Source organism: Gekko japonicus, unplaced genomic scaffold (assembly GCF_001447785.1).
Source record: "Gekko japonicus isolate JY-2015 unplaced genomic scaffold, Gekko_japonicus_V1.1 scaffold2, whole genome shotgun sequence".
NCBI classification, from domain to species: Eukaryota; Metazoa; Chordata; class Lepidosauria; order Squamata; family Gekkonidae; genus Gekko; species Gekko japonicus.
Window position 1 is genome coordinate 4,257,814 of NW_015175358.1, and position 12,376 is coordinate 4,270,189.

Genomic DNA, 12,376 nt, shown 5'->3' on the forward strand with positions numbered 1-12,376 from the left:
GTTACATTTAGAACTAGAAATATAAAACTTCCAAAAATGCTAAAGCCATGGAAAAAACGATTTTTAAAAACTCAGCAATACTTATTCTCATATCAACTAAACTTATTTTAATGATTTAACAACACAAATATGCATAATTTTTAACAGTTCCCATATAAAATTATACTATTTAGTAGATATATGAAATTTTAGCTATATAAATGACTGTTTTTTGTAGTATCGAAAACATTCAAATGTTCAACAGTGCATCATCATAATCATACACCTTATAACTTATTAACTCTGGAAAAATTAATCACATAAACAATAAACATATATAGGAAAATATGTTGTACAAGTGTGGGACTCACTACGACTTATGTGAGGCGGGAATTTTATCTCCACACACTCCCTTTCTCCCTCCTGCGTTTCCTCTTTCCCACACCCTGGCAGTGCATGTAGCTTCTCCCCTTACCCACTTACCTCCCTCTTTCTGTACCCTGTCCCCATCTCCAGCTTTCCCTCCCTCTAGCAGTCCTTCCCCTTTTCAGCTTATCCTGCCCCCAACCTACTTATTTATTTATTTATTGGTTCAATTTGTACCCCACCCTCCCCGCAACGCAGGCTCAGCTTTCCCTCCCTCTAGCAGCCTTTCCTTTTCTTCTACCCACCTACCCTTTTTACAATTCTCCCCCCGGCAGCACCTGTCCCCCTATTCATCCAACGTTTTCCATTTCTTTCCCCCATCTTCAGCTTTCCTTTTTTACTTTGCACCAAAAATCTACTCAAGGGGCAGTACTGACCAGTATTCCAAATACGGGAGTGTATCCTCCCACATTAAGTGAAGGGGTTGTAGTGACATTTACAGCAAGAAAAGCATAGCTTGTCAAAAGTAGTAATGCAGTTTAAATGAAGTGGGGGGATATTCCCAAATGATTAGTAATAACTTAAACATACATCAAAGTGGGCAGCCATGTTAGTCTGACTATAGCGGTAGAAAAGAGCATGAGTCCAGTAGCACCTTAAAGACTAATAGCATCTTAAAGACACATATTTTGTTAGTCTTCAAGGTGCCACATATTTTGTTAGTCTTTAAGGTGCTACTGGACTCTTATCTTTGAAAATACATGTTGATTTTGGTCAAAATCTGTCATCCTGGACAGGCATAATCCCTCCATGTGAGACCAAAAGAACAGCACGGGGAATTATGTCCAACTTTGTCATCAAAGCGGGGAGTACACTTAGAAGGGGAACAAACACAACTCAGTTAGTAGCAACAGAAACATGTCCCATTAAAGAAAGGACAGTGCTGCATAGAAAATATGGTGCCAGAGCTGTGATATCAGAGGCCACAATTTCTTTATAAAAGGCTGAAATGCATGGCACCTCCTTGATCATATAGGCAGAGTGTGACTAACTATCCATGCTCTGCTTCAAGAGGATCATTATTCATTACAAGGTCCTTTAAAAAAGATTTCATCTTAATCACCCTGGCTGCAGCTTTATGGATGAACCTCCTTTTCAAGGTTCAGACACAAAAAAATATCTCAGGACTTTCAAGTAAGCAAGCAGTTGGCCCACCAACACACATTCTGTTAACTGTGTCCTTTTCATTACATTTGCAAAGAGAGGAATTGAAAAACAACAACATAGATTGTCAATACTGATGGTGAAGGATGGAATATGTTTACAGCCAGTATCTTAGGACTGGTTCACACATGCAGGCCTGCAGTGCAAATAAGGTGGCAGAGGGTCATATGGACTGTACCGGTCCAGTTTGCAGATGGGGGATTACAGCATTTCAAGAGTTCTCCTACATTATTTATTCCTTAGAAGCACAAAACGAACACAGCACATAAGAAAATTAGGTGAGAATCTTTCTCCCTGATGTACTAGTGTTTGTTTGTTTCAGGAAGGTTTTACATGGAGAACATTAAAGATGAGCCTCCCCAACCTGCAGTCTGAAGTGGTTCAGCCCATTCTGCCACCTCCTAATTCTACCACCTTATTTTGCTGCATTTTAAACCAGGCCCTACATAGGTTTATAGCCAAATTATACGCATTCATGGAGGGAGGACTAATGGCTATCAGTGACTATTACCCATAACAATTAAGAATGAAGTCTTCAAGGCAGCATCTGTCCCATGCTGAAGATAAACAACAGTGGAGAGATTGTTGCCTTTGTACCATTGTTACAAGCTATCAAGAAGCATCTGGCTAACCCCAACATACTACGAAAAACTACTTTTGGATAACAATGATTCCCAAAAAGGATTAATATCCAGGATCTATAAAATACTGCTTCTTAATACATCTGCGAAACTTCCTTCATACACAAAAGCCTGGCAAACAGACTGCAAAACCAAATTTACAGAAGCTCAATGGGAACACATTTGGCACTCCCCTACGTTGACCTCAAATTCGCTGAATTTTCTTTTTCAGTTGTTTAAATTAGTGGCATGATGGTATACAACCCCCACAAAACTTCACCGTATAGCTCCTGCTAACTCACCACTGTGCTGGAAGGTCTGTGGTGAAGCTGGCTCATATATTCATTGTTGGTGGATTCGCAGAAAAATCCAGATTTTTTGTAAACTAGTATTAACACATATAAACGGCATAACTGGTTACACACTACCAGAGAGTCCCCAACTAGTCCTATTAAACCTTTGACAAGAGTGAAACATTCCCAAGATCAATGCTCCCTCTAAGCTGTGGAGTCTTGTGAGCAAAAATTCAACTTCGTAAGCTACTTGCATTAAAGTTTTGAGCAAGCGATTGGGCTACTGTATAAATTAGTTTGCTCTGGAGCCATCCTTCCTGAGCTAAGACAAAAAAGTGTGATCCGGAGGCTAAAAAACTGTGAGCTAGCTCACACTAACTCAGCTTAGAGTTAGTGCTCAAGATACGATGTGAGCTCATTTTGATATTAATACTGGCCGCAAAGAACGTTATAGCCACAAATTGGAAGATGCCAAACTCCCCTTCAACAAAAGCCTGGTATTCTAAAATCTGGGATTATGCCATTATGGACAAAATAACAGAAGATATTAGGAGAACCAAAAAAAAACCCCTTGACTACTTCAAATTACCTGGAGAAATGGTACCCCTTTTGGAGGAAATGTTGTTTTGATCGAGAAAACCCAAATCCTTTTGGAAATAACAGAAATAGTAAATTTTATAGCCCTGTTGTAATAAAAGAGATACAGAGAACTATATATTGACAAACTCAGTGTTATGTAGCGAAAGTTGGTTGTTTTGTTTTGTTCTTGAAAATACATGTTGATTTTGGTCAAAATCTGTCATCCTGGACAGGCATAATCCCTCCATGTGAGACCAAAAGAACAGCACGGGGAATTATGTCCAACTTTGTCATCAAAGCGGGGAGTACACTTAGAAGGGGAACAAACACAACTCAGTTAGTAGCAACAGAAACATGTCCCATAAAAGAAAGGACAGTGCTGCATAGAAAATATGGTGCCAGAGCTGTGATATCAGAGACCACAATTTCTTTATAAAAGGCTGAAATGCATGGCACCTCCTTGATCATATAGGCAGAGTGTGACTAACTATCCATGCTCTGCTTCAAGAGGATCATTATTCATTACAAGGTCCTTTAAAAAAGATTTCATCTTAATTACCCTGGCTGCAGCTTTATGGATGAACCTCCTTTTCAAGGTTCAGACAAAAAAAAAAAATATCTCAGGACTTTCAAGTAAGCAAGCAGTTGGCCCACCAACACACATTCTGCTAACTGTGTCCTTTTCATTACATTTGCAAAGAGAGGAATTGAAAAACAACAACATAGATTGTCAATACTGATGGTGAAGGATGGAATATGTTTACAGCCAGTATCTTAGGACTGGTTCACACATGCAGGCCTGCAGTGCAAATAAGGTGGCAGAGGGTCATATGGACTGTACCGGTCCAGTTTGCAGATGGGGGATTACAGCATTTCAGAGTTCTCCTACATTATTTATTCCTTAGAAGCACAAAACGAACACAGCACATAAGAAAATTAGGTGAGAATCTTTCTCCCTGATGTACTAGTGTTTGTTTGTTTCAGGAAGGTTTTACATGGAGAACATTAAAGATGAGCCTCCCCAACCTGCAGTCTGAAGTGGTTCAGCCCATTCTGCCACCTCCTAATTCTACCACCTTATTTTGCTGCATTTTAAACCAGGCCCTACATAGGTTTATAGCCAAATTATACGCATTCATGGAGGGAGGACTAATGGCTATCAGTGACTATTACCCATAACAATTAAGAATGAAGTCTTCAAGGCAGCATCTGTCCCATGCTGAAGATAAACAACAGTGGAGAGATTGTTGCCTTTGTACCATTGTTACAAGCTATCAAGAAGCATCTGGCTGACCCCAATACACTACGAAAAACTACTTTTGGATAACAATGATTCCCAAAAAGGATTAATATCCAGGATCTATAAAATACTGCTTCTTAATACATCTGCGAAACTTCCTTCATACACAAAAGCCTGGCAAACAGACTGCAAAACCAAATTTACAGAAGCTCAATGGGAACACATTTGGCACTCCCCTACGTTGACCTCAAATTCGCTGAATTTTCTTTTTCAGTTGTTTAAATTAGTGGCATGATGGTATACAACCCCCACAAAACTTCACCGTATAGCTCCTGCTAACTCACCACTGTGCTGGAAGGTCTGTGGTGAAGCTGGCTCATATATTCATTGTTGGTGGATTCGCAGAAAAATCCAGATTTTTTGTAAACTAGTATTAACACATATAAACGGCATAACTGGTTACACACTACCAGAGAGTCCCCAACTAGTCCTATTAAACCTTTGACAAGAGTGAAACATTCCCAAGATCAATGCTCCCTCTAAGCTGTGGAGTCTTGTGAGCAAAAATTCAACTTCGTAAGCTACTTGCATTAAAGTTTTGAGCGAGCGATTGGGCTACTGTATAAATTAAGTTCGCTCTGGAGCCATCCTTCCTGAGCTAAGACAAAAAAGTGTGATCCGGAGGCTAAAAAACTGAGCTAGCTCACACTAACTCAGCTTAGAGGGAACACCGCCCAAGATATGATGTGAGCTCATTTCAATATTAATACTGGCCGCAAAGAACGTTATAGCCACAAATTGGAAGATGCCAAACTCCCCTTCAATAGAAGCCTGGTATTCTAAAATCTGGGATTATGCCATTATGGACAAAAAAACAGAAGACATTAGGAGATCAGAAAACCCTTTGGCTACTTCAAACTACCTGGAGAAATGGTACCCTTTTTTGGGAAAATGTTGTTTTGATCGAGAAAACCCGAATTCTTTTTAAAATAACAGAAATAGTAAATTTATAACTCTGTTGTAATAAAGGGTTAATGTTGCAGAGAACTATAAATTGACAAAAATCAGTGTTATGTAGTGAAAGTTGGTTGCTTATTTATGTTCTACTATTATTGTATTATTGTGGTATCTGTTGAAATGATCAATAAAAAAACTTTTTTAAAAAAGAGGCATCTGGCTTGCTGCTGTTAGAAAGAGAATACTGGGCTAGATGGGCCTTGGTCAGACTAGGATAGCATGTACACAGCCACCTTTCTCCAGATTAGCAGTGGCACCCTAAGCAGGTCTACTCAGAATCCTACTGATGTCTACTCAACGGGACTTGTGCCCAGGGAAGTGTTCTGAGAACTGCACTGTCAGTATGGGCAAGAACAACAGAATACACTGAAGTGGCGTTAGAAACTCTATCTGCCAAATTCACTACTTCTCTTTCTTCTTCCTCAACAGCTTACTGTATCATCTTATTGCCAGCTTTTTCATCAAGTACCTTGCTAACCAATGTGGAGACAACACAGCCGTAATTGGACTGTGAAGACTTGGACCCTTATCCCAGCTCAGCCAGAAATTTGCTGAGTAGACGTGGTAACATTGCTCTCATCAAGTCTCATTCCCTACTAGTAAATTTGGAATAAGAAACTCAAAAGGATGCTTTAACGTTGACTAACATCGTAAGGCATTTGATGCACTTAAATTACTCAATTCTCCAGTTAAGCGGATAGCTTTTATTGGGCCTCTTTTTGAAGCTCAAAAGCTAGTGAATACTCAGCAATAAAAGGTTTCTTCTTAGTTGATTTATGTCCCTCTTCCTTTTCCTACCAAGCATCCCTCACCCCCATCCACATCTCCACTGGAGAAGCCTTGGAATAGAGCCAGTGCTTTTAAAGAGCTCCACCTGATGAAGAAATGACAAGCCAAGCTGCTGCCTGTTGAAACCTACAAACCTACAACACACACACACACACACACACACACACCGTGAAAGTGTTTCACAAACTGTGGAGGGAGGTACACATCAATAACTTATACTGTGGGGGTCTCAACAATGCCCCCTTGGATACCATTCTGTCCACATATCCTGAGCCAAAAATATTCACAAACTGGTGTTAGTGTTCCGTAGCCAAGAAATGTAGCCGTGAAATGTGAGCGGGTGCCTCTGCCAAGGCTCAGAGACCCAAGCCACTCCTATTAAGGATAAACCTTTTCTTCAAAAGCCACGGCTTCTTTCTGTGGCTTGGCACACCCTGCATAACAAGCACTAGGGAGGGGTATGGAGGCAGCGACACAAATAGCACACTACTTGATCACCGCTCCTATGGAAATCTAACACATTTCCACTGCAGCAGTATGTGATACTTAGAACTGTAGCTAAGTCAGCCCTTCCTTTTCCCATCCTCTCCTGAAGTTTAAAAAAAGAGAGAAAGAGGCAGAGAGCAAGCTAATAACTTTAAGTTTCGTCAGTACAACACAGCAATCAGCCTGGGGACAGAGGGTATGAAAGCTGCTCACTATGCTGCACCCACTGCTGCTGCAGGCATCTTCCGCAATCTATACACAGCCAAACCAGAGGATACTTAAATCCAGTGACTGGAACTGTGAATGGGCAAGGCAGATCTTTTTACAAACCTGAAAAGTAATCACAGGTTTGCAAAAAAATGTGAAATCTTAAAAAAAAAAAAAAGAATAGGGGGTTTCAAAAAGCCCAAAATGATAAACCGAGCACCTGTGGCTTTAAGCAATGGATTCCCTCAGTGGCCAGGCAACCACAGGTTCCAGGGTTGGTTCTGTCAGTAAAAGGAAGGGGGAAGGGAAGGGCCCTTTGGGAGGATTCATTGGGCAAGGCATAGTTAGGGTTACCAGCTCCAGGTTGGGAAATTCCTGGAGATTTTGTGGTGGAGTCTGAGGAGGGCAGAATTTGGGGAGGGGAAGGGCCTCAGCTGAATATAATGCCACAGAGTCCACCCCCCAGAGCAGCCATTTTCTCTGTTGTCTGGAGCTCAGCTGTAATTCTGTGAGGTCTCCAGGTCCTACCTGGAGATTGGCAACCTGAGGCCTGAAAGCAACCTCTGGATGACTTGATACCACCCACCTTGCATGATTCAACTAGGCCTGGCTGCTTGAACAACAGAGCATTCCCCCACAACAAGCCCTGCGTGATGACGTCACTTCCAGGTGACGTCATCACAGCGTGTACACCAACGAACTCCCAGAGCAAGAGAGGGACCCCCTAGGCAACCCTAGGGAGAGGCTATGGGGCTTTTCAGGAAAGGGAAAAAGGAAATAGTGGGGGAGGGGGAAGTGAGATGCCTTCCACAAGATCGCTTGTAAGGCTATAATACAGAATGCTTTGTAATGTTTTAGAAACATCTAACCATAGGATACTGCCACTTACATCTTTCAGGACTATGTTCTGTGATTGCATAGCTGTGCTGCAATTGTCAAATGCAGACTTGAGCACTGCAAATTCTAGGTTTCACAAGCTAAATATGTCTGAGCAACACAAGATGACACATAATCATGGTCAGCATCCAGAACCTTCGGTGCTCTTCAGATACTTATTGGTCACTTTCCAGGACTAGCAGGTTTAAACAAATAGAGCAAACACAGGCACATTTGCAGAATGCAAAATGGTATGCAGAATTCTGCTTTTGAAGCAGAGTAAGGGCTGCCTTGGCTGGCACAGAATTCCAGTATATTTATTTTTACCATAGAGTACGCTAGCATTGCCCTGCTGTCACATAAACTGACAAAATCTAGATGAGATAATGTAGATCAAAACCTGGCTTTTACAATGGAAGTCATACTGTCACAAGAGAAACCACACTTGTCTTTTCCAGGGAAAGTTCCAGTGAACATGGGGAAACCCTGTCTCAGAACACATCTCTTCAGCAGCACAGGACAACACAATAACTGCGGCCATTCTATCATCACAACTAGGAGGCGCTGCGACCAGGATTGTTTGCCTAGCAGACTGCCACCTGTCATGGCTGCTAGCCAGATTTGATCGGGCTTATTTTCTTACTGCTTTGCCTCTGCCCCGCTTCTTTCAATGCATTTTTATGGGGTGGTTTGTGTCTAAGGTCATCGGATAGGCAAAGCTGACAAATGTAATTAGATTTGACTACTACCATACTGATGTCACCAGACGTCCGCATAAGATCCCTTTCACCCCTTTCCTGGGTGATGCCCCAGGCTCAAGAGTAAACAAGTCCTTCCGAATCCCACCCAGCAGGACAAATGAAGCCACAGGTGCAAACAGGCACAAGTGTGACAATTAATTGGCCTTTCCAACACTTATCCAATTATCGGAGATGCTCCCTCCAGCTGGAGAATAATCAGCACGTAATCCCCTTAGGAGCAAACTCGCCCCCCTGCTCAGAGCCTGCTAGAGGCAGAGGCGGGCGGGGGCGGGGGGGGGAGATGTTAGCCAGGCAATAGCAAAGGCCTGATAACCTGCTTATTGAGTACTGATTATGCAAACAACAGAGTGCGTGAAGCTGCACTGCCAGCAGCAGAGCTGAGCCTGAAAGGCCTCTTGAGGGCTCTACTTCATGCTAATGTTTAAGAAGCATAACTATACCAAGATCCTGCCCAGGGATCCTGTAAGTATGCCAGCTCTTCCTTTCACAGAGCAGCCTAAGACAGTAACACAGTTTGGGGCCACTGCCAAAGAGGGTGGTATAAATAAGTTTGCTGAAAGGTGTGAATTCCCCAATGGATGCCAGCTGGATTTCACGGGCTGTCATCAGCCAAATATTTGTACTGCCTGCACTAAAAAAAAAAAGCCAACTATTAGATGCAGCGTTCCTGGGAGAGGGAGTTCCCATCCGTCACAAAGCATCTGAAGTAAGGTATTTTCTTACCTGGTCATCACAAATCACACCCAAAACGTAGGAGTCAAAATAACAATAAAGTCAAAACAGAGAGGCCTTCATGGCCTAGGCCCTAGGGGACCCACACATCTACAATATGCCCCACCGCAACAGCTGTGCTTATCTGAGCAAAGCCTGCTGAAAGTACCATCCTACAAATGGGTAAGATCAACGGCTGCACTCTCTCTGTGTGTGGCAAACCACCCTTGTGGAATGGCTGGCCTGAGGAGGTCAGGAAGGTGGTCCACATGTCTATCATTCTGCAGAATATGTAAAATAGAACTGTTCAGGGTTGTAGTTGATTACACAGGTTATTATTTGAACTGCACCGTTTTTCTATTTTTGTAATCCACCACAGGAGGACACTTAGCCTTCTGTACCCTCATGTTCCCTCGACAAGTAGCTACCACAAAATCCACTTGCTCCAAGTAGCTTTAAAGACTGTAGACAAGAATTCAGGTAAAGTTGCATTTCATAGCAGGATACCAATCTGTGCCGATATGTAGAGGACCTTTATGCCGACTGCCTCACAGCTTTGAAGAAAATAGAAAGGGGCTGGGGAGGGCTGAGCTTGGGCACTGCCAGACCCCTAGCAGGTTGAAGGCTCAGGCTCTTTCCCCCTCCATGGGATAGTCACTGAATGATTAAATTTATATACACATATACATATATAATACACACATACACACACACGGGTCTTCCCCACCTAGCCCCAAATTTATGACTGATTAAACCCACTTCAGAGGGGCCAAACCACACATGCTGGGGTTATATGTTTAAATATCTTTCGAGCTGAAAGCAAATTTGTTTGTACCTAATGAATATGTATTTCTTTGATCAATGGTCATTGACCGTAAATAAACATTGATTGATTATCATATAATGCTGGGGATCTCTAGAGATGTATTTTAGGTGCAAAAACCAACTGTGATGATGGAACAATATGAATCAGGCTTACAGAGCTGGACAAGGGAAGGTTAACTCACACACACACAACTTCCCTAATCAGAAATGCCCATCAGGCTGCTTTCAGCCCTGAAAGGATAAAAAAGACAGGTGCCTCTATTGTGACTGTCTTTTTTTTCCTTCTGGGGTTTTAAAGGAGCTGGAGGGGCAGTATTTCATATTGGGGAAACTATCCCAAGCATTTATGTATGGTTAGCGTATAGGAATGACGGTGTGAAAATTCTAAGCAGCTTACCAACTGCCTGGAGATAAAAATTTCCATCCATTTAATTTGTGGAAAAGGATATCTGAGGCTCCTCCCTATTATATGGGACAGGGCATTTTCTTCCCCAAGCCAGTAGGCAACCCTAGTTGCACAACAGTAATTGCATAATTGCAATTACCTTTTTTTTGGCCGTCATGTGTTTACCCTTTGTCACACAGACTCTCTGTTTCAGAATGGTATTCTGTGGGTGGGGAATAGCATCCCCTGGAAATCTCAACCCTTTTCCAGCAAGTCTAGGATCTTCTTCCTTCCCCAGAACTGAGAAGTCAGACGGGGTGGGCTAGACAAATTTCTTGTGAGAATCCCCAAACACACTTGTCTGAAGTAGGTGGGGCCTACCCTCACTGAGTTTGTGAATGAATATTATCACAAGCCAGAGCAGCCTGGGCTTGTTTTCTTATTTCCTATGAGAACTGCAGAGCTTGCTTGCTTAGAATTTAAGTAAAATATTAAGATTTACTTAAGATCTGGTTAAAGATTTGGTTAAAAGTTTGTTGCTATGTCCTGGAGGCATCTCTGCCACAGTGCACCATAATGGCTTGCAACACTCTTTGTCCCTCTCATTTTGACTTCACATACCCTGAGAAGTATGCATCAGTATGTAGAGACACTAGATGATCCTTGGGTCCTTTTCCTGCCCCACAGCCTTATTATTCTAGATCAGGGTTCTGTATGTTTTTATCAATGTGAAATAATTTTAGATACAGGCTGCTCTAGATGGCCAGCAGAGATAGCATCACAGCACCTAGCTTTCAGTCTCTTGTGCAAAGACCCAGTTTGGGGATTTTAAAAAGACGAAGTGCAAGGATAATCTGATGGAGATTAAATCTGATCTGATCTCATCTGATGGAGTCGGTGTGGTATAGTGGTTAGAGTGACGGGCTAAAGGGGGGCTGCTCTAGATGGCCAGCAGAGATAGCATCACAGCACCTAGCTTTCAGTCTCTTGTGCAAAGACCCAGTTTGGGGATTTTAAAAAGACAAAGTGCAAGGATAATCTGATGGAGATTAAATCTGATCTGATCTCATCTGATGGAGTCGGTGTGGTATAGTGGTTAGAGTGACGGGCTAAATTCCAGGTTCAAATCCCTACTCTGCCATGGAAACTTGCTGGGTGACCTTGGGCCAGTCACACACTCTCAGCCTAACCTGCCTTACAGGACTGCTGCTGTGAAGGTAAAAATGATGCAATCCAGTTTGGATTCCCATTGTGGGATAAAAATGAAGTAAATAAAACTACATTTGCACAGAGCCTGACAATTTCTAAATAGTGTGAATACACGTTACTATGCTATAACAATGTGTGTGTTAAGTGCCATCTAGTCACTTCTGACTTATGGCGACCCTATGAATTAATGTCCTTCAAAACATCCTATCATTAACAGCCTTGCTCAGCTCTTGCAAACTGAAGGCCGTGGGTTCCTTGATTGAGGCCATTTCATGTTGGGTCCTCCTCTTTTCCTGCTGTCTTCAATTTTTCCTAGCGTTATTGTCTTATCATCTCAAAATGCTATCACAATGGGGAAGCATGAAGAGGCAGACAAGGTACAAACAAACTGCAAATATGTTGTTAAGAGATGCTAAACAACAACGTATTGAAAAATGCAATTTGCAAATACATGCAGACAGATGTTTATAATAAAGAGCTCTGTGATGAAGAGATGAGACTTGTCGAATCTGTGCACCATAGAAAACTCCATCTAGAATACAACTGATTCAATTGGTAGGAGATATTCAGATCTCCTTAGAAGGCTACAAGAGCAAGTCTCTCCTCTTTGGGGCCTAATTAAGTAGCTAAGGGCTTTGCAAACACTCCCGATAGAGCCCAGAAGCATTACGAAGCATCAGTTTTCTTCATCTGACTTCAAGGAGGTACAAGACATTGTGTAGTTCTCTGCATAAATGAGAGGCTCTGCTTCCAAAACTGGGTACCACTCTATAGTATAGCAGCACTGTTGCATATGCATTCAAGAACAC

The 12,376-nt window shown here is 42.2% G+C and overlaps 1 protein-coding gene across 1 annotated transcript in view; it reads right to left on the reverse strand.

The window, feature by feature from the left end:
- Positions 1–12,376, reverse strand: part of SOGA1 (suppressor of glucose, autophagy associated 1) — a 65,485-nt gene that overhangs the window by 36,475 nt on the left and 16,634 nt on the right. The gene's annotated exons all lie outside the window — the stretch shown is intronic.